The following is a 6301-nucleotide window of genomic DNA, read 5'->3' as shown; positions in this document are numbered from 1 at the left end:
TGCATTCTCCACCAGAAGAACTTTCAAGGACAGTGAAATTTTGCAGATTCACTCGTATCTGGAAGGACAACTTGTCTGGAATTTTAAAAGTATGGAATAATAATAATAATATTATAGAAGAAGAAATGCAGTGGTGTTACTTCAGATATGCAGAATAATGCTGTGATCAGGGCTTGCTGAGCTGGGCTATCAGTGGTAGAGTGGTGTGTTTCAAACTGCAGGGGTAGACTCATTAGTGGAAACAGAAATCACTTGAGGAAGGTGTGACTAGAGTTGTAAAAAATGGAGTAAAATAGATGTATTCCATTTTGTTCTATATAACCAGGGCAAAAGTTGATCTGCGAGAGCCTTTTCAGTTGCATATTCTTGTGTGTATTGGGATAGGATGACAAATGAATTTCTTACTGTGAGTCCTCATCTAAAAGTTAGAAAGCCACTGTGCTAGAGAATCTTGTATCTTAATAATTAGACAGCAATAATTCTTAATTGACACTACTAATTGACTTAATAGAATACTTCTAAATTCTTTTAAGAAGTCTCTTCTTTATATTATTTATTTTCTTAACAAACCACTTTGTCAAAGGTTCAGGGAAAATTCCATTACCAGAGGATTGTGTAAGAGACTTGTCATCCAGGAGATTTGCTGGGTGATGTAATCATAACATATTTTCAAAAATAATAACCTTGTGTAATAAATCTTTTTTTCTGGTTCTAGTCCATGTACATGAGGAAAGTTTGAGATTATGCATAGCTTATATTGTTAGTATAGTGGAGAGGATTTAACAGTTAACAATTCTTTATTCTTCCATGTGGGGAAAGTTTCCTCATGCCATTTCAATCAGTGCTCACCAAGGCCCATATTTTGGCTACCTGGCAACAAATACCTTAAACATATTCTATAACCTGAACTTTCATGACATCCTCTATTCTTCCTTGTAGTTCTAAGTCTTGATTTCACTTTTATAAAGAGAGAGAAAGAGGTCCTGAAGAACTGTTTAAGGTCGAACATGAAGCTACGTTAAACTTCCACCCTCCAAAAATTGAATTCCTGGGGGCACTCCATCTGATAAAAGAAAGTAGCCAACTCTTCCCCCAAATGTATACTTATTTTATATGAATGTACTACAGTACTGACATATGCACTACAAAACACATACAAGAGTTGAAGTAAAAAGGGATAAGATGAAATAAATCATATTTTAAATAATTTTGCCAATAATAGTAATAATAATAATATTTTATTGTGTTGAATATCTTTGTTATTTTGAAACAATTTGATATTGAGACTCAAAGTTCTAGTTTCAAGTACAATTCATTTCAGTACTTGGTTTTAGTGATAAAATGTTGTAGGTGAAAAAGATACCTCACATTGACATATAGACCCCAATGAAGAAATATGTCATTACCTGTTATTGCTTTATGTGATACTCACTTTTTAATCTCAACACATCAATTATGCTAAAGTTTTATTGAAATCCAGTTTGTAACATCCATATTCCCTTATAACAATCAGTTAGTATTTTAAAATTAATCAAAATGAATTCAATACCTACTGAAATAGTTCATTTCGAGGATTTTTATCTGGGTTAATTGATTCTGTTCCTATATTTTAAAGTGTGCAGATATGAAAGTTGTTAAGTGATATACATCATTTACAGCAACACAAACCCACAATGATGAAAATATTTCTTATTATTTACTTTCAGAATCTTTTTTCTGTAATTTCTTTTGAAAATCAGCCACTGCCTTACTTGAAGAGACAGGTTTTGTTTACTTATTTAAAAAATTATCTGCAAAGGTGCTTTCTGCATTAAGAAAGATCAGTAGATTTGGATCCCTTGTCTTTGTAAAAGAAAAGTATCTCATCAGTTAATCTGATACCTTTTAAGTACTTGGTATGAAATAACCAGGGAATTTCTAGAACTACAGAAGATTTTCATCATTACTTTCCATCTCATTACAAAGTATTTTTGAGATCTTGTTTTTGTAAAATCAGTTGCATCAGTGACATTCTGTAGTACTTTGTACACTTCTGTTTCACCTTCTTTGCTGTAATTGCTTGTCTTTTAGTGATAGAGTGCATAAATCTCATCTGACTTGCTCTCTCCATAACTTACTCCAGTGACTTAAATTATTATTTTTTATTACATTCAAAACGTCCACTCTATCAAGACTTAGCTTAAACTATTTTCATTCATACATCAGAGAAGTAATTTACTAAGTAGAATAAGTCTTTGCATACACTTTTACATTTCACAGGAAAATTAGTGCTTCATATGTGTCATTATTGGAAAAAATCTAGACTATACCTTAAGTATAGACCTGAAAAACAGGTATACGTTTATCCAATTGTATAGTAACCCCCCCATACTGGGTAATACTTATTTCTTCAAATATGCAATATGTTTGTATTTTCCAATAGTGTTTACTCTGACAAAAGAGTATATTTTAATTTGTAGCCATATTCCTTCTTATGTATTTTGTCAGCTGTTTTTACTATAGGGAGGGCAATCTTTACTAATGGTATATGGTTTTTCTTTTGTGCTTAACTAGGAAATTTAATATGCATTACACATTCAGTGAAATAGTTAAAGGCCTAGGTTAAATATTGCATGGTATTTTGAACCACTAGTGAAAAGCTGTTGACACTTGTCTTCATGTTCTGCATGAGTAGTGTGTGTCTTAGTAATTACGATGGCTTTCAAACTATCATTAACTAATGTTTCAAGGTACAATATCTACTTATGGCAAGGTTGACCTTTAAAGATGGTGGCTACAAATGTGTGTTTCACAGAATCTTCTTGATAATTTGAATCATTTGGGGCAAATTCTTGTTAGGTTAAATTGCATTGCTTTTACCTCTTAATAAAGCTGACAATTTACCTGGGATAAAAGTATAAAGTCTGACATTGTGTCATTGCCTTACATTATTTGAGGCAAACCATTGAAGTTTTTTTCCATAATTTTATTATGATATTTTGCAAATAAATAAAAAATAGAGGAATATAATGAACCTAATGTACCTTTCACCAGTTTTAGTAATTATCACATCACAGTATATCTTATTTCATCTATATCTTCCTACTCACCTCACCTCAGATGATTTTAAATCAATTCTCAGACAGTGTTATCATTTTACCTATATTTTCATATGTACTTCTGAAAGTGATTATAATACTAAACATGTTAAAAATTAGTGGTACCTTAAAATATTCTTAAATATTTAGTGGTCAAATTTCTCCTATTGTTTTACAATTTTATTTTTATTTTTTAAAGATAAAAGCAATATGTTGAGGATACATTTTGGGAGTAGACTCTACAGTACTTTGGTTGAATGTGGGAGAAAAGAGAGAAGAAGAGTTTGGAGATAAAAATTTTCTGGGTGAGTAGGGGTGTTGTATGTTGATATGAGGAGAAGTGTAGGAGTGGTGAGAGTGAGAAAATGAAGACTTCAGTTTAAGATGTATGGAAGTGTCAAGATGGAAATAGTAAGTTGACATTTGGATGAATAAACTTGGAAGTCAAAAAGGGGCCTGGCTGCATGGCAGAGAGACATAAATTTGGGAATAGATGTAGCATAGATAATATTTAAAACTATGAGAATAAGAGACAAAACAAGATGAGAATGTAGAGTAAGATAAGAGAGCTCAGAACTAAGACTGGCCGATTCTAAGTCCTTAAGGAGAATGAGAAGAAGGGACCAGAGATAGTAGAAAAATCGAGGGTGTAGTGCAGTGGAAACCCTGAGAGAGAGAGTTCAGGAAAGCAGTAGGCGTCAACAGTGTTGAGTGCTGCTGGGAGGTTTCATGGGATGAGGATGGAAAAATCCCTCAGCCAGTCTGAGACCCTGCTCCTCCACTTGTATAATTTCTGCTGCTAAGAGAGTCACCTAACATATTTGAGTCTCAATTTCATCATCTGCAAAATAGTGCTTATGAAAGATGGTGTTGGATGGCAGGGTGGGGTGAGGTGGGGGGGAAGGGGTGTGGTTCAGGAAGAGCTAGGCATTTCATCCAGCACTGCAAGATGGGTAAGTGTGAGGAAAAGGTGGTGTAGATGCTTCTATCAACTCTAAAAATCTGAGGGGTGAGAATATTTTACCTTATGGGACAGATGAAGGGATCTTCTGAGAAGCTCTGTAAACTACCACATACTAGGTAAATATAAGGTGGCATTTCTGTTTACCAAGGCAGTAAATGTCAAGGAGAAGTTTTGCTGTGTACTTGTGGCAGCTTTAGGGCAAACAAAATCATGATGGCGATCCCACAGAGAAGAACCTGGAGACAGGATCGTCAAGGCTGTGATCCCGAGTGTTAGTGCATCAGCACCTTAGGAGTTGAGAGGTCCCTGAGGCTTTAAGATTTGCTTGCCTCTGGTGTTATTAAGTTATAACCACTAGGAACGTTTGCCTTGTCCTCATATCACAGAGCTATCTGGAAATTATGAATACTCTGAAGCCCTCAGTTGTTGGGTGGCCAGTTCAGGACCCTGTCCACCCGTCCCCCAATGTGACTTTCGGACGCCCCCACCCCTGTCCCTGTCATTTATTGCTGTATAGAGGAGGTAAAGGAAAGAGGAGGATGGTCCCCATTCTGTAGGTCCTTGCCATGGAGATGGTGCGGAGGCTCCAGCTGCATTTTGGTACATTGTACCAGGAGAAATCATTAGATCCTCAAGCAGCGATCCCACACATTAGGAAAGCAAACGGAGAGCACTCAGGATCAGGAACTCAGTTGAGTGTGTTTCTCGAGTGCAGCAACCTGACCTTGGATCCTCACACAGAACCTCACGTGCATTAGTGGGAAGCAAGGTCAGATGTTGTCAGCGGCCTGTGGCGTCAGCTCCATTCGATGATTTTGAAGGTGCTATCAAGATCATCTGTCCCGCCACTGACTACCCTCCTGCATGATTATGATTCTGCTTTTGGAATTCCACCCATTAAATGGCTTTGCTCTCTGGCAAAATCCAAGTGTGCCCAGGAGAGCAAAACTGCATCATCAGATTCTTATATTTTACTGCATTTGAGTTCTTTGGATCTCTCCTGAGAGCAGAGTTAGACTAAGGATGTTGAAAAGAAAGTGGCAGTAATGAAGGGATGGGGGGGAATGGTAACCACAAAAAATCTGATTTTACAGGTATCACAGTTGTGCCTAGAGCTGGTCCTGATTGATAGCTTGACAAGGCAGCTATCCAAGGATGATGTGTGTTCACTCATTCATTTTTTTCTTTTTCACACATTCTTTTACACTTCACTAGGAGTATATGCAACGGGTCAAATGCCATATACACAGGCAGTCACATATTCTTTTTTTTTTTTTTTTTTTTGCTGTGTGCAGGCTTTCTTTTAGTTGTGGTGAGTGGGGGCTGCTCTTCGCTGTGGTGCGTGGGCTTCTCATTGCCCTGGCTTCTCTTGTTGTGGAGCACGGGCTCTAGGCGTGTGGTCTTCAGTAGTTGCAGCACATGGGCTCAGTAGTTGTGGCTCACGGGCTCTAAAGAGTAGGCTCAATAGTTGTGGCGCACTGGGCTTAGCTGCTCCATGGCATGTGGGATCTTCCTGGAGCAGGGATCGAACTCATGTCCCCTGCATTGGCAGGCGGATTCTTAACCACTGCTCCACCTAGGAAGCCCAGTCACATATTCTTAACACAGTTATACCTAGACGCATAAAGAGGATACAGGAAACATTTTTTAGTCTCGCAGCCCCACTTTCTTGCAGCTGACTGATTAGCACAGTAACATGAGCAAGCACTAAGCCCCAGGGCTTCAGATGACACGTTCAATTAACAACATTCAGGCAAGCAAGGAAAGATAAGCATCCTGGTACCAGGCAATTGCAAATTACAGACTAATGAATGCAATTTTGTTTCCATAGATTTTCCTATTTTACTCTATAACACTGGGATCGACATTCATTAGCTCAGAAGGATCTAGGTGAAGGCTGGCAAGGCATCAGTATAAGGTAAACTTATGCATTGGCTCAATGTGCATGCCAGATTAGATAGAATTACCAAGCTTAATCTGACCTCTAGTGGCACTTTGTAATAATGAGCATACTTGAAATCATACCCAGAAGCTTTGCTGTGGGGATCCTGCCATGTTTTATCTTAAAACTGGAAGAAACCTTAAAGATGAACAGCTTGGCAAACCTCCCACCCACTGCCCCATTCTGCAGATGAGGAGACTGAGGTCCAGAAATGTTGGGTGATTTGATCAAGGTTGAAGAGCTAATTGATGGTAAAGACACTAATGATAGAACCCGGGTTTTTAGATTTCCATACAAATGTGACACTGCAATCAAAGA

This window comes from Hippopotamus amphibius, chromosome 10 (genome assembly GCF_030028045.1).
Source record: "Hippopotamus amphibius kiboko isolate mHipAmp2 chromosome 10, mHipAmp2.hap2, whole genome shotgun sequence".
Classification (NCBI taxonomy): Eukaryota; Metazoa; Chordata; class Mammalia; order Artiodactyla; family Hippopotamidae; genus Hippopotamus; species Hippopotamus amphibius.
The sequence above is the reverse complement of the archived record's forward strand: the minus strand, read 5'-3'. Positions refer to the sequence as shown.